Source organism: Cupressus sempervirens, chromosome 7 (assembly GCF_028749045.1).
Source record: "Cupressus sempervirens isolate cs-2001-9-10 chromosome 7, ASM2874904v1, whole genome shotgun sequence".
In the NCBI taxonomy this organism is placed as follows: Eukaryota; Viridiplantae; Streptophyta; class Pinopsida; order Cupressales; family Cupressaceae; genus Cupressus; species Cupressus sempervirens.
Window position 1 is genome coordinate 79934943 of NC_143124.1, and position 22711 is coordinate 79957653.

Genomic DNA, 22711 nt, shown 5'->3' on the forward strand with positions numbered 1-22711 from the left:
CAGTTTTGAAGACTTAGTTTCCTTGGGTATAGAGGAGTTGGACAGCAATGCTAATGTTTTTGATACTCTGTATGTTGATATGAGCTTTAGATTTGATTCACAAGATATGGATGGTAATACTCTAGAGACTAGTAACTTTGAGGACACTCCTTCAGACAGTGCATCAGAGGAGGTTTGTAGGAGACAGTCAAACCAGTGCCATCATGTGTCTAATCAGTTGAGAGTTAGTGACCAAGACATTGATATCACTTGCCAACATTTCGATGCTTCTCGTCAGTTGTTAGCAGTTTATGGATGGGGTTCTCCTACTAGTGATGAGCAGGGAGGAAGTTATCTTTCCTTGACAGAGATCCACTCTTTATGGGAGGCTATTCGGATTTTGAGATAGAATTATATGCAGTTGGTAGCCGACAGAGATTATCTTATGGAGTGGGGCAGTACAGCATATGATGCATTGTTGGCCAAGGAAGATGAGGTGAGTGAGCTTACTGAGCAGCTTGAGGTGACTTCTGAGATTCTTGAGAGTACACAGTTGGCTCTCAAGGAGTCACAGTTTCATTTGGCTAAGGTGACCATGGAGTTAGAGCAACTACAGTCTTTACCTGATTCTATATAGTCACAAGCTGTGGTGTTTGGTGATCCGAGGATGTCCATGGTCGAGATTGTTAGAGACAGTGGAGATGGGGATGCATCCATCCTTGATACTAATATTGGCATATCAGGTTCATTCCCACTAGAGTCAGGTTCAATTGAGTTGGGTGTTGTAGCAGATTTTTGTGGTGTGCCTGACATGGTGGTGACCTCTAGTACTAATGGCACGAAGACTAGAGATGTTGTATCAAAGACCATGTGTGATGTTGGTGAGCTGATAGTTGGCATGGTTCCTACTAGTAATACTACTCCCTTCGCAATGTCTTCAGAGGTAGTAGTCAGTTCCAACTTGGTTAATGATCGATTGCAGTTAGTTACATCTGGATTGCAGTCTGAGCCACTGACTGAGATTGGTGCATTCTATCAGCATTACATTGTGAGGTATGCTCATCTATCTACCTTTGATGACCATGTTGATGAGATGATGATACAGAGATGTACTTTGGTTCCTAGTGCTTATCATCAGTTATGGGATAGTTTGATGCCTCGGGATAAGAGTTGTGATAGGCATGACATGGTGATAGGTCCTGCAATTGACAAGTTGATAATACATGACTTAGAGAAGGAGTTTTGGAGTGATGCTTCAGCAGGTGTTGTTATTGATTCTACTCCTTTGGCTATGACATCTCTTGACTTAGCTGGTGATCAGTCACAGTGGGTTGTATCACTTCTTCATGGTGAGCTGTTGACTGAGGTTGGTTTTTTTTATCAACATTATATTGCAGGGTATGTAAATTAGTTAGCATTTGATCCTTGTGCTGAGGAGTTGATGGCAGACAAATTTGGTTTGGATTCCATTTCTTACTCTTTATCTTGTAATGTCTTTTCACCATCAGCAGTGTATGGGAGTTATGGTTATGAGATAGTGGCCGATGATTTGCAGAGTTGTGTTGACTGCAGGAGTTGTACAGTGTGTGGATTCTCCATACTTGGTATAGTTTCATTCGAGAGGGTTCACCATTGTTGCAGAGTTGGATTGTACATTCCATATAGGCCAGTGGGATGCGTTGATGGTATTTACTGTGTTGGTAGTTTGATTTGTCCACTTTACTTGGGTTCTGATGTTCTAAGAGTTTGTGCCTCATGGGTTTTTGATTGTGGTAGTGGTGATTTCGGAGTTTGGTTGAGCTATAATTGTCAATTTGATTATGGATTCCTCTTGGTCATATTGCAGAGGATATTGCAGGAGCCTGTGTTAATTGGTAGTAGTATAGTTCATGACTACATTTGGGATCCAGGTGGATTGATTGGTTTAGTGTTCAGCCATTGCTTGAGGACAAGCAATGATTGGGAGGGGAGGACTTGTCATGTCCCCTTTTCAAATAATTAAAAAAGAAAATCTTTGCTAAGGCAGGCAGGCCCAAGAAAGTGAAGTTTCGGAAAAAGGGGGTTAATCTTTGGAAACCATTGGACTAATAAATGAAAATTATTATTAAAATAAGTTTTATTAACCTCTCTTGGACATGAGTTACAGTTATTCCCTCTTTTAAGGGGTTTGGAGGCATTTTGGGCTGATTCCAGAACTTGATTTTTGCTCATTCTTTGTTATTCTTCAGAGGCTGCCAAACCTGTGGAGAAGGAGACCCAAGAACGGGAGTTTGCAGGTTTCCAGGGAGACCCAAGAATGGGAGTTTGCAGGTTTCTAGGAAGGCTAAGGACAGGATTTTGAAGCCATTCCATGTGCATGATCATACAGAGTATGCCTTTGTGCTGAACAGTGTAGATTTGTGAGTTTCCGGGTGTGTTTTTGTATGAGTTTGGTGTTTACAGTTGAGTATTTCATATCAGTTTGGGTTGCTGCTGTATATCAGACTTTTAAATGTTAAAATAGAGCTAAATATATATATTGGGACGTGATTAAACTTCTGAGATAGATTATTAGTGTTTTTGTGGTGTTTCCGGGCATATTTTGTGCTATTTCGAGAGCCCGATGAGCATAGTTTTTGTCTTACATTTTCGAGCTGTTGTGTAAAGGCTATACGGATCTGGAAACATCAATTTGTAGGCTGTTATGCTGCTGAAAGTTCTGTAAAAATTTCCATTTTTAGATTCATTAATAATTTGTGAAGTTGTGAAGCTTTTAGCACTATTTTCAGCATACCCGATTTGGGGTTTCTTGAAGAATTTGGTGGATCTTTGGGATATTAGCTGTTTGATTTTAAAGATCTGATTAGAGGTTGGAAATATTATGTAAAATCAGAAAAGGGACATTTCAAAAAGCAAGGACAACATTCTCACAACTTTAATTATCACAATAAATTACAATTTGCTCTAATGTTTGACCAAACAATAAGTTTTTGAAACCACACTGTTGCTCGAGCTTGCCAATCCTCTGCAAAGGACTTAGCAATCTCCAGCTATCACTCAAGATCCTTTTGAATCTTCAAGCACTTGCATCAACCTCCTAACGTCCTTGTTCAAAGATTGCTAGAAATGCTTTCCTTAGAGAAATTGTACTCAACACACAACTCTATAACTTTTGGCATGCTAATTTCTAAGACTGTCCTCCGCAATCTCATCCGAGATTGCCCTATACTGAAAGTTTACAAAGCTACAAATGTCAAATCTAGATTGATTGTAAAATTATGTTCTCTGCAACACTGTAACCCACTTAGTTGACATCTTCATATTCTCTCCAATAAATAGTAATTATGTTTAATTCTCTGAAACACTGGTGTTTGCATTTTTTAATCTTCAATATGAGAGTATTAAGGCAACTTACCTTCATAAATAGTAGAATAAGTAGACACAGTTAAATATTCATAATATTGAATATATCATAAACTAAAAGAACAACGCTAAACTTGAACTATCCAGCATTAAAGAGTAAATCTTTAAATATGCAACAACTTGAATACTGTAGTAATAAAATAGTTATCTCATTGATTGTTTAATCCACCAAATTGTTCTTTCTTGATCTTGGTACCTAAAATAAAAACCCAATTGACACTAGAATCCTTGTGAGGTGAAGCACCATCAACATTTGCAACAACAACTTGATGTTTCGATCTTGCTAAACAATCTCTGACAAAGTGACCATACTTGTCACATCTGAAATACTGAATTCCATAGAGAGACTTCTTGTTCTTCGGTTCAAGAGTTGAATCTGAATTCCTATCTCTACTTCTCTTGATATTTTCTTCTCTCTTCTCTTCCTTTCCATTTAAATGTATGAGCACCAAGAACATGATCATCTTTATGATGAGATTTCAGTCCATTTCCTCTTGCTTCTAACCTGATTTCCTCTTCAATATAGTCATCTCTCAGATGATCAAACTTGGGTAATTCATCCCTTCCACTAATGCCTTAAATAAAAGACTCCCAAGAAAGAGGGAGACATTTATGGCCAACATGACCAGGTCTTTATCTTCAATTGAATCTCCAACGGCATTAAGTTGATTTCTCAATCTTGTAATTTTCATGGAGGAGATAAATGATTCTTCTCTAGCTAATTTATATGGAATAGTTGACGTCTCAAGGCCAGAGCTCTACTGGCATTATTGAATTCATACAAGCTTTGAAGAATCCCAAACATTTATTTAGCAGAACTCAATTTAGATATAATAGGAACCTGATGATCCTTTATAAAGTTAATCATTATCTTCTTTATCATAATGTTATTCTTCTTTGTGCATAGCTCAGAAGATCATTTTCTTCTATTGCAACTAGAACTTTGAATGTTCGTGATGTGAAATCCCATGCACCATCCAGCTATCTTCAATCTTGAGTCCATTTACCATTTTGAAGTTTGAAAGAATCAAACTAAAAGTGAAGATAAGAATACTTCAATGCTTAAATAAATTTGGTTCTAGATATTTTCTTAAACCCACTCTGATACCATGTTAATTTTCTAACTAGAATTGCACAAGAACACTAGAGATACCCTAGGAAAACCTTTCTACTTAGGAAAAAACCCAGCCACACCAAAAATTTATCCTTTGTTGAATAATAATAACATTGTCCAAGAATACAGCTCACAAACTCTTGAGCTTTCACACCACTAAAGAATTCATAGAACTCCCTTTACAAAATAATAAGCTTTCTACAATGCTCCAAATTAATGCTACGGAAATAATAACAAACAAACTTCACACTATCTCCAACAGAAAATAATCATATGCTCTACGAAACAATAATATTCAACACCAAATGCGACAGCTTCAACACTTGTAGTAAAACACACAAATGTGTCCTCCAAGAATACCTATCATAGAGAGCATCAAATCGATGCTACAGAATGATCACCCAAACTTGTAAGTCAAAGGGGAAGTATTACAATCACTTCCTTTTAAAAGTATAATTCACAAAAAATTATCGCTTCAATAGCCAAGCATAGTCATATACTGAAACATTAATAACCCGATATTGAAACATTAATTCCATTTTCCTTGCTCATTTCTGGCTACCATCTACAAGCCGATACTCTGCAAATACCATTTGAATTTCTGCAAGTTCCATTCAAAACCTCTGCATTCTTTTAGCAATACCATTCTTGTTACAATCTCCCTTATATTAATCTTTCCTTGCTGAAGTCGTAATTGTTTTCACACACTGTGGTTGCACTTGGGAAGTAAAAAAAAGAAAAGATGATACATAGTTGTCTAGCAAGACTCCAAACATTTCCTGAATTATATCAGGTTATGTGGTCCATCAACCTCCTATATTGTTATGAAATTTATTATCAGCTACTACTGTATATCGAACTCCTTAGTAGTAGGCAGCTGTTGTATAATCATCATGCTTAACTATCAACTATTGACCCTCTTAAGAAGTTGTCGTCAAATTAGTAGTAAAGTATCCATGACATAGAATCATGTTTTATAAATGACATTGATAATCACAACCAAATGATATTTTCTACAAGTCTTAAATAACATATTTCTTCAAATCACAAAATGCAAAAAGCTGAAAACATATAATATTCATGATATAGTTGAGAATCAACATATAGAGCCAAATAGTTTTGAGATTTCGAGCACTTAGGACTCATCGGCTATATAGCAATGCAAAAGGTGAAGAGGTGAGATGGAATTTGCAATGACATGGAAGTGAAATCAGATATGATACAATAAATCTAAAATGATTTTTACTTGATAGCTCATTCTTCTCCCTATTGTTGTTCCCTTATTGTCAAGTCGAGTGGTGGTGATCGAGTCATTGAACCCATCAAAAAAATCTTGGCTAAAGTCCTTTAAAGACATGTTTGTCATCTAACATCACTTGATGTCAGTGGTGCGAGTTATTCAAATATGTCCGTCCATAACTGTGCGGACATTCTAAACACTAGAATACTCAAGTGGTTGGACTAAAAGTATCCCAAGCCCAATCTCAGGGTAGGGAGGGCCTTTTTAATTCAATAGATTGTGTGGGGATAAGTATAGTCCACGGTTGGGAAGTTAAGCCTAAGTCAATGTTTCTCCTCTTACCGAAAGCCGAAGCTTGCACAACCAACTAAAGACTCATGGGATAATACTTATATTTTTTCTTTTTCTTCTTTTCATGTTAAGCATTTGCTTTACTTGTATGTAGAAAAAGATAGTTATATTATAGTTATAATTAAATTTAGTTAAATTGATCACTGATACAGTTATTCCAGTTAATCATTATTCTAGTTATTTCAATTGATCATTGATTCAATTATTTCAGTTAATCGTTATTCTAGTTATTTCAATTGATCATTGATACAGTTGTTTTCAGTTAATCGTTAATATGGTTATTACAGTTGATCATTGCTTCAATTGATCATTGATATAATTATCTCAGTTGAACATGGTTATTTCAATTAATCGTTGATAGTTAAAGTAGTTAATGTCCTATGAAAAGGAATTCAGTTATTTGTTCAATAATTTGTTGGATAAAATTATATATAAATAAAAAAAAAAATTGTTATGAAAAACCATTTGTTACAAATGCTATATATTAGTTGTCCGACTTAGCAGCCATGTACACATGTGGCTTTTCAATTGAAAGCAGTTAAACACTCTTTGCTGCCTCTGTTGTAAAATACATTTCAGCCAACCAACATGATAGGAGACAAATTCTGTTGATAAATGACCGTTTCCAAGCAAATGAATAAAACACGCCTTGAAAGAGAAGAACTGAGATACTGATGTCATCAACATAAGTATGTAGATAGCTCCTGGAACTACCTAACCTCAACACACAAATCAACATTCATAATCAAGCATCTAACATTGACATGAGACCGCATTTTTAAAGCAGGCTTATAGCTCTCTCTTCTTGTCTCTTTATTTGGGGAGGCTTCTCTTGTACAGGTTTTTACACTTCCCAGCTTGTTGAGGGACATATAGTGTTCATGGATATTTAACATGAAAACATATTCATTGGGACACATTCATCTTTCCTCTTGAGCTATGCTTCTGGCAGGGGTTTTGGTGCATTATTTTACTTTTACATTTAGTTAATTATTTTATTGCATTATATGCATCTAGTAGAGGCTAAACTTGCTTAGATAGATATCTATTTAGGTAGTTACACACCCACCCGCATTCACACACATTTGCACATGCACATGCACACGCACATAGCACACAAAGACGAACACACACATAAATGCACATGCATACGTGTGCACACAAACAACTTTTAGGTTAACGTAACGATGACTTCAACATCTGTACGGAAGATGGAACTTGAGGAAGAGGTGAAGGACCTAATTATCGGAGAACTGCTGCTAAGTGGCATACAAAGGGGAGGGTCTTCTATTAACTAAACATTGGGGAACAATTTTGTTTAATTTTCACTTATTTTCACTGCCATTATTTAATATTAGCAATTATAGGTTACTTTATAGATTTAGAATATTTTCTTTGAAGTTGATGGCAAGATTGAGGTGTAAAATTTTGAAATCTTCAATTTGAATTTGAGTACAGTTGGACCTCATTTGATGCCATTGATACGAAATGAAACAAATTGACACAAAATTGTCTCAATGAAATCAACAGGAATGTATAGATAGTTATGAGATAATTGACTTGAATGCCATTAATCCATGCATTGACTGGACTGTCCTAGATGGGTTCCTATGTTTATAGAAGATAAGATTGTAGAATTTGAGAGGCAAGTAGAGAAAGGTGCAGCAGAAGTACACGTACAAGCAAGTGGAATTGGACTGGATGACATCATCTTTTAGGATCGTGGTGATCGTAAGAAGGAATCATTACCTTCTAGTTTGAGGTTGGAGGTGCAATTGTGCGTAGGATCCCAACCATTAGTTGAATTTATATAGGGAGAAAGAGAAATATAAGTTCTAAATTGCATGGAATTGTGATTTTGGACAATGATTTTCTATCCTCATTTGACTCATTGCATACGATTGGTTTTTGTATTGACAAGATGAAAGATGAAAGGACAGTATATTCTTTCTTAATTTAAATTTAATAAAATATACTTCTCCAACACTCTACAGGTTTGTTTCAAATGTTTTGTAAAATTCTTTCTGAGTTTAAATTTAATATTCAACACTCTGAAGATTTTTTTAAAATGATTTGTAACTGTAATTTGCATGAAATATACATTTCTGAATCTGTCACAGCTTCTGAGTGTAATTTTCTAGCCAAGTATCAGAAAATGTGGACTGATTATGTTTTATATACAGATTCTATTGAGCCTTAACAACAAGAGGCACTTGATAATTCTTGCATCTCACAATTCACCTTCAGTCTCCAACACTGATCTGGAACATGCAGTGATGGGCAGGCTACTTCTGTGCATCTTGTGGAAAGCTTAGATGAAACAATAAGGAAAAGAGAAAAAAACTAAATGCTAAATTTTCTTCTGCAGCTCATCTCCTACATCATCTAATATCTATTGCAGATTAACTTGAAAAGGGATTAAAAGTAAAACCAGTACATAGAAGAGAAAAATCAGGAACAAATTGTAACAAGGAATGACAAGATAAAAAAAAAAATTCTGTCTTCTGCATGTGCTTATCAAAACGATTTATGCTGGAAGTTGGTAGGCAAGCCATACTTTTTGCTGGACATCAGCAACCTTGCTCTACAAATGACAACATGAATCTAGCATTTTGCCACTGCAAAAAGGAACCGAAGTACTTGACCTTTCTGTAAATAATGCATTTTTTCCCCTTAATGGGTATTGTCACGTTTTTGACAAAGCATGTCCACCAACTTACTGAACATGTAAGGATACATTTCTCAATGATAAAGTTATAAGTTGAAGCTCTCATTAAAGAATTAAATTTATATTACATGCATTTGTTGTGGTTGTCAAAAACCACATAGGTATGGTGATCATGTCAATGTGAGGAAGCTTTGTATTAGACTGTTTGTTTGGGATCAACTGCATAGTTTAATACAGTTTCGGCGTTTGGCTCTTGCTATCCCATCATTAGGGAATGGATTAAAGCCAAAGTTTTGGTCAGAAGTCCATGGTCTGGACCAACTCTGAGTAAAAGGTTATATGAGTAGTTACATAAGTATACTAATTTTTAGTAGTAACTAAAGTTAGGTCAATGGGACTTATGTATGCATAAGTAGAAAGTTCTAGAATGAGAACATCCCAGGAAAGGAACATAAAAAACTAAACCGCAGGAAATAAAATGAAATGAGGCAATGCAACATTGGTTAAGAAAGTTTTTAGGAATAAAGCACTGTAAGAAGATAGCACATACAGTAGCAAATTCTACAAGTAAAGGAAGCCAGATAATAGGAAGTTTTACAATGAAAACATTCTAGGAAGAAAGGAACTAAAGCACTACAAACAAAATGATGCAGCTCAACACCAGCACAAGTGTTTAAGAGTTCTGGGAAGAGATCATCTTACGAAAGAAGAATAAAGGAACTAAACTGATAAAAAAAAATGAAAGTAGATCAACACCGACACAAGTGGTTAAGAAAAATCTAGGAAGTGAGCATCCTTGGGAAGCTTTTAAAAAGTCTAGTGGTTGCTCTTGCCTTGCCATATGTTTTGGCATTTATTTTATTTTCCAAAAGTATATCCTTGTTCTTCAAACCATGTGCAACCTTCCCCCTCGCCCCTCTCTCTTTTCAGCTTGTTTTGATCTGCAACTAATATTTTCTTCACCTTTAGCTCTGTGTTATTCTAATGGATCATGTAGTGTGATCCAAAACATTGATGTGAAACTCCAACATAATCAAATCTATTATAGCCTATGGAAACTTGATATCACTACTCAAAATAAAGGAACTAAAACACTATAAAAAAATTGAAGCAGCCCATCACCAATAAAAGTGGTTAAAAAACTATGTTACCCAGAGTCTCCAGAACAAGGGGAAGGGGAAAAAGATTTCTGGGACGGTTTTCTCTTCCTGGAGAAGTGGACAGCAATGGGAACAGTTATATAAAAGTTAGGGAAAATTTTAAATATATAGAAAAAATTTAAATATTAATATGAAAACATTGATAAAGACGCTTATATACATTATGGAACCTTAACATATAATGTTTGTGTTAAATAGTTTCCGGGATGGTTCAAATTATGCAGGAAACACATTCTACGGTAACAACGTTAAAAATCCAATCCAAATAGCCTTGTGGTGGGAAAGAAAATCCACAAAGAGCAAGGGCTGATGAAAACTGGAGGCTTAGGACATGGGAGTAGGCATCGATGCCATCATTGGTCACTAGGAAAGCACTGATACACAATCTGGTAATGCTTATTGGGAAGTGCTGAAGAATGGGTTGGCAGGCAAGGTTTCTACCTCCAAACATACAAAATTTAGTATTTACAAAGAATAAAAGAAGGTGAAATGGACCATGATTCTGTGTTACAGAAATATTAAAAAGTCCAGGAGCCTCATTCTCAATAGAGAAATTGATCCATGCTTATTTTATATTTTGATTGCAAAACCATCCCTCAATATTTGTCACTTCTCAATATGATTTGAAAATGGATACCGCAAAAGAAAATTAGGGATCATATACTCGACTAATAATTCTTTTCAATATACATAAGGCATTCCCTTCCTCACCATTGTTCGCCATTACCAGACACCCCTTCTTTAGTTTCCCAGCAAATGACATATATGGAATCCAATCCAAGATGGCAGTAACTACAAACGTAACTATCCATTCTCCCACTCCAATATAACTTTCTGTTGAATCAGAAGCAGAAAGAGGAATGTGTATAGTTTCCCCGTAATCACTTTGAACCACAGTACATAAAATGATCATGTTCCACAAGTGTTCAACTGTTTGCAATGATGCTTCAGGCATGGCATTTTCAATGATATTGATTTCATCTCCTACATCATTAATCAGGTCAAGAAATAAATTTTCTGTCAAAGTCAACGAGGCTTCCTTTGCTGCCCTGCCAGTAATACTTGTGAATTCTGACGGCAATCTCTGAATAAAATAAAAAAGAACAATTCCAGTCCTTCAACAGACGTTCATAACAACACCACTGCACAAAAATTTGCGATTATGTGCGTTAGATATTAGTTATAGTCAATATTTTGACAGACCAGTAACTAAACACGAGGTCCATAGCAGATAAATCCTTACTTCAGTCAAAATGACAAACATAAATCTTGCAACAGACAAATTTTCATTACCTGCAACTTACAAATGTAATTTGCTATTACATCACGACCTAGAGATGAAAGATGTAGATATTTCAATCCTTTCAGCTCTTCATTACCTTCTAAATTTTGCAACCTCTCGCATCCATCAATAGTTATCCTCTCTAAGAAACTAAGACGTGCAAGACTTGACAACTGGATCAGCTTTGGACATTTATGTATGTTCAATATTACAAGGTTTTCCAGATCACATATCCCTGATACCTCTCTTAATTGTGTACAAGACTTTAATTCAAGATAACGCAGTGTTCTTACCACAAATGGATCAACTACAAATAGACTTTCCATGGATTGCATGCGAAGACATTCAAGGCTTGGACAATGATCTCCACTAATTGAAATCTTCCACATATGTTTTACTTCACTGATTTCTATATTTTCTATGTTACTCATGGGAGACTTTACAGTTGATCCCCCACTACTATTCAAAGTAACTTCTCCCCATAATGGCAATTGTGTCAAAACCAAACTCCTAAGGCGAGTGAGATTTCCAACTTTTTAATAAGAAGCTCCCCTTTAGTCTGTCATTATCAAGTCTTCTTATGGTTAGCTTTTCTAAATTAGTTAACATTTCTAATGAGATGGTACACTCAGCCAACGATGTACCATAAAGCAGTAACTCCTTCAACTGATAGGGCACCTGAAATTTGGACCCAATAAATTTCAAATGGTTATTTGTTAATCATGAACAATTGTGACAATAATAGTTTCCCAAAACTCATTGAGTACCATTTATGAAGACCTGACATTCCAAGAAGGATAATTAAAAATACCTCTGTGTCGTTCTGCCATAATCTTTTTAGACGCCCATCAACTATTCTTTAACATTCCAAATTCTGCAGAGGAACCCACGAGGGAATGCTTGTGTGTACGCTCCAAGACAGGTCAAGCTGAAGCCATATCAAAACAATCGGCGCCTCAGCAGAATCATCCATATTCCCTAAAAAGCATGTAATTTGGGCACCGAAAAACCAGTCAAACATTGAGAGGAGACATCTGCCAGTTGTTTCAGTGAGGATGTTTTTGAACTGCTTCGATTCCTGTATACACAGATGAAGGTCAAATCTTTCTGCAATTCGAAGAAGGATATCAAATAACTGAAAAATGTTCCAAATGATTTCGGTATATTCATGTCAGAAATCTCAAGGAGGAAGAAACAGACCAAATGTTTCAGATGTTGAGGGCGCCGCAGGCGATGTGGACTGAACTCACCCGCCAGTTCTCTCCCCAAATTACGAAGATGGTCGTGCATTCTGAAAGAAAGCTCCTTGTCGTCAAATTCCTTGGAATAACACCACACCATTTCGACGAGGCATTTGGTCTTTAAGGTTTGAAGTGCGAGCTCAGCACTCCATCCATAGGATTCCCATATTCTTATTGCCATACTTATGGGTTTGCCAATGAAGAAACAAGCGATGTCCATAAAGATCTATTTTTGCTCACTGTTCAATGCATCGAAGCTTATTTTGACCCTCCGTTTGATGTCCTCGGGCAGTGACTTACGAGCTTCATTCAATACTAAGTGCTAATAATGGCGGTCAGAACTACCAAAAACATGGCCGCCTAAGACCTGTAAAGAGAGAGGTAAACCTCCACACACGTTCACAAACCTTTCGATCAAATCCTCGTAAGCACTAGCAGCATATGATTGGTGAAATGCATTCCAGCAGAAGAGCTCTATGCTATGCTCTCGACTCATTTCTTTCATCCTGTAGCGAAAGTTAATTCCGGCACGTACTAACACCCTCTCATCACGTGTTGTGACAATTACCAAACTTTCAAAAATTGAGGACATTTCTAACCAATAGAGCATCTAATTGGTCTTTGTGATCAACATCATCTAGAACAATAAGAAAGCGTGAAGAATTAACCTTTTGAAGATGAGACTTGAGATAGCTCTTTCCTTCATCTGTGCTATGAAATTGTGGTGTATCCTGAAGGCAGGTGATATCTTTTAGAAGCCTACTTTGTAAAGCAGGCAATTCATTATTGACAGAGGCTTCTCGCACATCAAATAGAAAACACGACCCTTCATATTCGCATTGCTTGCGGTTAAATATTTCTTTGGCCAAAGTTGTCTTTCCAGCTCCCCCCATCCCAGAGATACCAATGATCTGAACTGATTCATCAGTTTTCTGCATGCAGCACCTTTCAAAGTCTTCCGCAAGCTCATTAAGCCCCAGTGGATTTTCTACAACATCTAGAGACTTTATCTTTTGGAGCTTTTTATATACAGCTGACACCACATTTTTACACAGCTTAATCGGATCACTGAGAATTTAGAATAAATAGGGAAAAAAGACCTTGATTAGAAAGATCTTCTGACTAAGGTAAACAAGGATTTTGAAGTAACAAGTGAAGTTCGAAAATTTTAAATGGAAAAATCAACTCTGATTAGAAAGATGTTCTGATTAAATGGATTAAAAAGAAGAAAAACCCCATAAAAAGATGGGGTAAATAAGAGAATCAATGGCACATTAAGATTATGGAGGCAGTCTGTTTTGAAGGCAAATTATTGATCAATATAAGGTCTAATGGAAAGCACATGAAAGAAGTCCTACTAATTACATCTGCTGAATTCGTAGCCATACATAAATGAAACAGAGTAGAGAGCTTTCTCCCACACTTCAAGCTGGTTCAAGTACCTGAATTTCTTTTCATGTTGAACAAATGCATCAGAATAAATTCCCTTTTCTATGTAACGAAGGTCTGAAGGCATCACGTCATAAAATGGAGGGATAGTTTTAGCCTTGGTCTTTAACATGAGAACCAACTCATCTAAACACCAAGAGGACTTTGCATATCCTTTGGAAAAGATGGCATTATGAATTGAAGCAGAGTAGATGGCATTCTTTATGGTAGAATCAAATGAATCTCCCCATTCAATCTCATAATAATTGAGAAATATTTTGCACCCCAACTCGCGTAGAGAATAGTAAAGTTCAAGAGCCAAGGTTTCTTTAACGTTGGGGCCCCGGTGGTTGATGAATACATCAAACAATTTTGTGGATGCAGATGATATCATTCTTTGGCATTGAGCTCCAATTTCACTAAGATTGTGGCGTGATGAACAAGATGCCATGATTGAAAGAGTAGATAGCACCTAGTACCAAATGACGGAGTAAATGCAAAAGAAAGGAAATTATCAGAGTTTCGGGCATTTAAAGATGCCTTTAATGAGAAGTTTCAGAGGTGGCTGATTTTGGTGATATAACCAGGAAATCAGTGGATGTCAGAAACTGAGGTAAGTGAGTACAGAACCATAAGGGAACAGCAGCAGGAACAGGTCTGCCATAATTTTTTCTCCCTTTATCTTTTACTATCTGTTTAAAGATTGTTAAAAAGAACAAAGAGAGTAAATATGAATGAATATGGAAAATATAAAAGAATCCTCTAGGAACTAATAAAATAGGAGAAGAAATTGACACCAACATGCTACCTCCTAGCAGATGGTAGGGTCAGAATTTCGGGTTGAAAAATCGTAAAAGCTATTCGAACACAAAAAAAACACGTTTCATATACAGAATATATGACTTGATTCCTCTAATGAAATAAGATGCGCTTAGATAAATAGAGATAAGCTTATCTCATGTTTCCATGCCGCTATTTAAATGTCATTTCTGTTTAAATTTAAGCAGCATAAGTGTTCCCATGTAAATTTTTAATTTCAAGAAAGGGAAAAATTGGAATCTTTTTCTAGATAAGTGGAGCAGCTATTGTTTAGGAATTGAAAATAAGCTATAGGAGAAAAAGAGGGGCTTAAAACAAGCAGCAACTGTTTATTGAAAAAAGTTAAAAGGGACTTCATAAAAAAGAATTATCTTGTTTTTCATTGGCCTAACATTTTGCATATATATTTAATTTATAACAAATGATATTAATTTTTTATTTAAAATATATATTTAAGAACAATGCTTAAAATTAAGGAGAAATTTTTGTTTTCATGGGGCCATCAGCTCCACATGTTACTCCTAAAATTATTGAGCAACTATTGCTAGCCAAAATAAGCCTAGCAGTAGCATGAGAACATGCTCTTAACGATGGATTACACAATTGCACAACATTGGATAGATTGGATGATTAGGGAGATTTTGGTTGACGGAAAATCTGCGGGAATTTTTTTTGAAATTAGTTGAAATACAAGAACGTTGGTCGAGATGCCTTATGAAAAGTGGGGAATAGACACAAGACTAGAAGACTATAATATCATTGATTATTCTATATTATAAGTTTTATATTATTTTTATTACTAGCAGTTGTACGGTTGTACCTTTGAAGGGTGTAAGGGTTTAGTCGATAGTCTTGTATATTTTTTATGATGTTCTTGAATAGTTACTACCATTAATTAAGTCTTGTAATTTCAGTAAAATATTTGATGGAACATTTCGATTTTAGTTTGCAGAGAGGAGGTCCGTACTTCAGGTGGTGTGCATGGTTCTAGCAAGGTTGCTTGTTTTATTAGAGATGATCTATTCAGTACTACTACATTGGTTCTTTCTGACACTTAGGCCAGATTTATGTGGATCTAGGTTGGTGGCACCAGTCACCATTAGAGAGATATCTTCATTGTCGTTTGTTACTTTTTGCTGACTTCCTCACCTTACGCCATTCACAATACTAAGGATGGGAACCCTTTTACAGATCTATTCAAGAGCATCTCCAAGTTTGGGGCTATGGGTGACATCATCATCTTAGGAGATTTTAATGCACAGACTAAAGATCTCTAGACCCCCCAATATGATTGTGGGTCCGACTTGATTTGTACTACTAAGAGGGATCCTACTAGTATGGAGTTTCAACGTTTGTCTAAGGATCATAGTGGACCTCTAACTTGCTATAGTTGCCACCTTCTCCAGCTCTGTGAGTCCTTTGATCTAGCAATTCTAAATGGACTCTCTCGCTTCCTAGGTTCTAAGATTTTTATGTGTTGGCCTCATAGTGGGGGTGTGAGCATGGCTGATTATATCCTCATTGTTTCTTCTTTCCTCCCCTCCATCCAAAACTTTACTATCTCTCCTCTTCCTTGGTGGATCATGCCCTCCTTAGGCTTTCAGTTTGGATTTCTTCCCACCCTCTATCACCCATCTCTAGCCAAATTCCCCAAATCCACCCCCTTAGCCTTTTTTTTTTTTGAGGATAGTGATCAAGACCTCTTCATTTTCCATTTGATAAGATTCCTCTGCCTTGCTAGCTTCACGGATCACAATTAGGTGTCCACCATGTTTCACTCACTAGCTATCACAATTTGGAAGTTGGCTCTCCTCTCTATCCCTCATTGCTCCATTCCTAGCACTCCTAGATCCAAGCGACGAAATACTTGTCCCATGAACCAGTGGCTTAATGATGCTTGTAAAACTTTTCACCGCTCCTTACACTTGGCTTTTGATACTAATTCCCCCACTTTCACCAATTTACGACTCTCCTACAAACGCTTTCTTCACCATAAGAAGCGATTATTTATTGCTTCACAAGGAAGATCCCTCCATGACATGCTTATTCAATATCCCAAGTTGTTTTGCTGCATCATGTTTCCCCGGCGTAGCCAACCCCAATCCGCCCTTCCCAATCCACTCCCCCATTGTCACTTATTCTCCACCTTTAGCATTTACGAAGCCATCAAACTTCTAAGATGTAGTAGGGTGGTTAATGAGGAGGTTTTCAAGCTGAGCTCTTCAAGCTCAGCACCACAATCCTAGGCCCTTATCTCTCTACACTCTTTAATAGAGTGGTTTGTTTTGGTTTTTTGGAATCTTGATCGAGACATGTTATTCACTCGATCCATAAGTCTAGGCTGACCTCCGACCCCAAAAACTATAGGACCATCATGATTGGGCATACATTTGCCAAACTTTATGGTACACCATTGAATACTATTTTATCTAGTGAGCTCGATAGGAGGAATTGCAGGGCTAAGGGTCAAGCGAGATTTAGGATAGACTACTAGACCATGGATCATATCTTTACACTACGGGCTATTATTGAGGAGGTTCAACACCACTTGAAGAAAGTCTACTACTGTTTTGGAGATTTTTGTAAGGCTTTTGATTCCATCCCCAAAGTAGCCCTTTTTTAGAGACTGAGAGATATTGGTATTTCTGAGATCTTATTGACGACTATCAAGAGGTTATATAAGATAGTGATTGGTAGACGTAGGACAAAAGAGGGCCTCTCTGACCCTATCCAAAGTACCAATGGGGTGAAGCAAGGTTTCCTCTCTCGCCTACCTTGTTTGGGATCTATATTAATGAGCTCGAGGTTTTTCTCAATGACTCCTCGCTTCTAGGTGATGGTTTTCATCTACACTAGGTATTGATCTCCATCCCTCTCTTTGCTGATGATGTGGTTCTTCTTGCTTCTTCTCTTAAGGATCTTTAGAGGATTTTGGATAGACTTGCAACTTTTTGTGACATGAGACAAATGGTCATGAACCTTGAGAAGACTCTTGTAATGGTCTTCAATGGTTTGAAGACCTCAAATCTCCACTTTCACTTCCAAGGTCAGGAAGTTGAGATTACATCATCTTACACATACCTTGGGGTTAAGTTTTTCAAACCTCATTTTAGCTTAAGATCAGCCATTTAGCCTTAGATCAATAAAGGGTTGGGTTCCCTTTCCATGCTCGAGAGATAATGCTTTAGACACCACTTTTAGGACACATCTTCTAAGCTATCCCTCCTAGATTCCTTAGTAAGACCCACAGTGCTCTATGGTTTGGTGGTTTGAGGTCTTTTCCTTTTAGACTCAGATTGAGCCATGATCAAGCGTACCTAGAATTTTCTCCTTCATCGAATTATCAAATATCATAGATCTAACCCCCGTAGTATTATCTTGGCTAAGTTTGGAGCTCATCCGTTTAAGCTTGTAGCCATTTTTGACCTGATCTAGTTTCTATACTATCTTCATGGTTTTGTAGAATTGGCTGAAGGCCAACACAAATACCCTTACATAGCCTATTTCTTGTCGATTGCTATTGTAGACTCTGATCTAGCTACTAGATCCTGTTGTTGGTATGCTTAGGTTACTATCCTATAGAGTTCAGTTGGGATCGACATTGATTGTCTCCCTCCATACTAGTTCACATTAGATGCTCTTGCTCATCTACTCCCCTCTTGATAGGAACTGAACGGGCATGTCAAACTTGACATTTACAGGCAATATATCATACGGACTTGGGTGGATCCTCCATGGGGACTATGTCTGAGGATTGCTTTCTACACCAAGCACTTCTTAGATATTTAGAATGGAATTATTGTTCACCTTGAGTACTTACACAGATACTAGACACACGCCCTATGTACAAACTTTGGATCTAGGTTGATCACCATATTACGAGAGAGGATCGGGTGTATACAGTCTATACCTTAGCTGAGATAGAATCTAAGACTCATTTTCTTTTCAGATACCCCATATAATACAAGATTAGAGGGAGATTTTATTTTCTATTTAGAGATTGCAGAACCCTCTCAGATTTTTTCAAGTACACTGATCAGCGTTGCATTGCTCTCTATCTCTGTGAGCCCTTGTAGCTTTGTAATCATACTTTATAGCTTTAATTTCCTAGGAATCAGGCCCAGACATAACTTATTATGACCTTCTACTCACCCTTAACTCTTGTTCAAGGTGTGAAGCATCCATACAGTTTCCCTAGTACGAACCATTCCATATATGTGAGACCCTATAGGGGTCCTCTTTGCTAGCAACACTCCTCTTGTAGCACTCAACTTCATCATAGGGCCTTTGGTAGCTACACTAATCAGTTGTTGTTGGAATTTTTCCCTATAAGGATAGATACCTAATATTTTTTGTGATGTCTCCTACTTTTTTCTTCTTTTGTTGTACTTATTCTTTTGTGGACACTATTTGGTACTTTGTTTGTTTGCTATTTTCTCGGTGTAAGCTTCTAGTCCCATAGACCCTCGTTGTGGTCTTCAGTTGGACATTAATAATATTATCTTATCTTAGCTTATCTTTTTATAGATGGAATAATTACATTTTAAATTTGAAGTGCAATATGATTAAGACGAGTTTGCTCTTTTCTCCATATAATCCTATATGGATTACTCTACATTTTGGAGTATTTGTCAAAGTTGAAAGTGGGTCAAATAAAATTCTTGTCTATTGATTTCACTCTAGATATCACTATAAAAATTGGTCCTTGTCTATTAATTGTTCCAATATCCACCATTGTATATTGTAGCATAAGCCCTTGGAATTTATGTATAGTGATAGCCCAGGACACGATGATTGGAAGTTATATCTAACTTCCCAAATTGATAGTTATTATTGGTACACATTTAGGATCTTAATGGCTCCATGGTGACCCATTATATTTCTCAAAAGATGATACAACATACACGAGCATGTCTAGTGGCCTACGACCTAACTTGTAAAGGGTGTCAATTATCTCACCAATATTTTCCATAAACAAGTCTCGCTTCTAAGCATTTGTTGTAAGCATTATATGTCACCTTATACAAAGGAGTATATATTTCTAGTGGTTCACCATGTATTTTCTTACATAATTTATCATTGTACTTGTTGTAACTTAGAGATTCAATGATTTTTAGATCTTTTTATTGTATAGTTTTACTGCTTCATTAGTAATAAATAAATGTATATATCTATCAATTTTTTTGTTCTCATATAAAGTTAAGTGTACATTTGTACAAGTCATTAAAAGTTGGACCCTCCCCCGCAAAAAAGAAGAAGAAAGAAGTTGATACTCCTCCAAAGTGTAGTTGTTGTTGATGGATAAAAGCCTATTGTAGATGACTATCAATTTTAAGGAGCTTAGTATCTATATATCATTATTATTTTATAACTTCATATCCCCCTCACTATTTGCATTTCCCTCTCTCACTTTGTGTCTCCTTCATAATTACCCACTACTTGATATTGAATCTCCCCCGCCCCAACATTTGTACAAGTCATTAAAAGCGCACCTCCCCCCTCCCCCCCCCATAAAAGAAGAAGTTGATACTCCTCCAAAGTATAGTTGTTGTTGATGGATAAAAGCCTCTTGTAGATGACTATCAATTTTATGGAGCTTAGTATATATATATCATGTCATATATCATCATTATTTTATAACTTCATATCCCCCTCACTATTTGCATTTCTCTCTCTCGCTTTGTGTCTCCTTCATAATTACCCACTACTTGATATTGAATCTCTCGCCCCCACCCCCACAACCCACATGCCCCCCCCTCACCCTTGAACACCAGTTTTGTATAAAAATATTCTTTATTCATTTTTTATGTTGATGAACTTAATGGTAAATTTAATTTTACTTATTAATTATGAAAAATACTCTTTTCACTTTAATCTTTAAAAAAATAAATTAATTTTACTTATTATTAAGATATTTATAACTTAATAAAAAAAAATCCAAAGTATAAATTTATTTAAAATCTTGTCAAAAGGATGAAAATAAAGAATGAAGACTTTAGAAATAATAATATTTACCATATATTAAATATATATTTTCTTTATATATTATGAGAAAAATATTTTTAATATTCTCAAATCAAACTGCATAGAACAAACATAAACTACAACCTTATGACATTCTATCTATTATTTATGATGTTCATAATCCGTGACTGAAAATAATTCTATTATTTTGACAATGTTCATAGAGGGTGATATAAAGGTTATTTCAAAACAAATCTTATATAAAAGAAAAGAGATTCTTACAATCTATGATAATCATCTATAGAAGTTTTTGAAATTCAATTTTTTTTCACATGAATATTTTAAATCACATTATCGATGAATACCTTTGTAATGATAATACACCATATTATATGATCTTACTTAATTTTTATAAATTAAATTAAATTTAATAGAATGTGATTGAAATATATTTTATATAGTTTTGTATTATCTGCACAAAGTATACACAATTGAATCCAATAATGATATGAATTCATAGATTATGTTATGTATTGGTAAATGCAAGATGGAAAAATTAATGGGACTGGAATGACTGGAATTACAATTGGGTGTGCAAGTGTAATAGTGGATGGGGCCGATTTCATTGCCTAAGGAATTACGTTTGAAAATTCAACACCATAGGTATAAGGTAATAAAAATAAATATAGTTTTCTACTATTATATATGGAATTTATGCTAGGTTGAAAGATAGCTTATGTGGCGGAAATTTTAATACAGTGATCTGGAGAAATGTCTCATAATATTGAAAGAGAATATGCATCACTTAGAACTTCTTGATTAGACTCTGGACATTTCAGCCATTAAGAGATGTTTTTTGGTAAGAAATCATTTTGGGATGTTGAGTGAACTGTGAAAGGGTTGTTAGATAGGGAAAACGTGTTATATGCAATGAACATTTTCTCTTCTTTCCATTTTGTATGGCTTTGGCCCATGCGGCACTCATCTCACATGCAAGTGTCAAAACACATTTTGAATACCACATGGCAACATTAGCTTAGTCAATGAGGGCCGATTTGCACAAAGAAAGTCCCTTGTCATAATGGATTTGTATCCAACTTGTGTTGATGACCGACTATTTCATGGCACCACTCTCCATTTTTATAACGTAAGATTTTCCTTTTTGACATGTCCAACACCACCAGATTGTCATAATAATCTAGGAGCAATTCTGATACTAATAAGCCTATTGGCTTAAAAATAATATAAATTCTAAAAATAATACATATAAATAACTTAAAATACATTAAATAGTATTAATATTAAGGATTCATTATGGTATTATGTATAAGAAATGATGAAAATAAATTAAATTATTTTTTAAACCGAATAAAAATATTCTTGATATAATTCTAAACCTAAAAAGTGAGTGAATTGAAAGCTAATATAATTAATATTATTTTAATTAAAATTCTAAATCTTAAAAATAAGAAAAGCAAAAGGTAGACACAATTAATATAATTTTTATTTTTATTACATAGAAATTCCAATCATTTTAAATAAAGACACCAAATATAAAAACACTTTAAATCATTTTTTTTAAAATTAAAAATTAAACCACTATTTAAAAAGTTTGACCAAAACTCCAACACACGATAAATAAAATAAGTAGAAAAAAAATTGTCATTTTATTTTCCCTAAGATTGCATACTATATTTGAAAGCTAGGATGGGTGCAACATTGTTGACCAAGATAAGGAAAATATCAATGTAGTAGAGATGCTTCCTAATAAACATTAAAGACATCATGTAAATCATTTAATACTTTCTTTCTTGTTTTTGCATTTTCGATTTCTAAAATTATGATTTTTGTGAAATTAGTCACAAATTAAAAAAAAAAAAAAGATTTTTGAATGTTGAAAATGAATCTAAAAACACTTCTTATGAAACCTTAGCTTCAAGCAAATTTTTTCTACTAGAAAAATTAAAGGAGGCCAATGAGAACATTAGTTCTCTACCCTATATAAGGTGTGAACTAATAAATGAAAAACCATGATGGATTTAGCCTTAAATTGTAATTTATAT

The 22711-nt window shown here is 35.5% G+C and overlaps 1 pseudogene; it reads right to left on the reverse strand.

Annotated features, from left to right (window-relative positions):
• Nucleotides 1–10453: 10453 nt before the first annotated feature.
• The window catches only part of LOC149545601 (disease resistance protein Roq1-like), an 80154-nt pseudogene continuing 67896 nt past the window's right edge, over nucleotides 10454–22711 (reverse strand).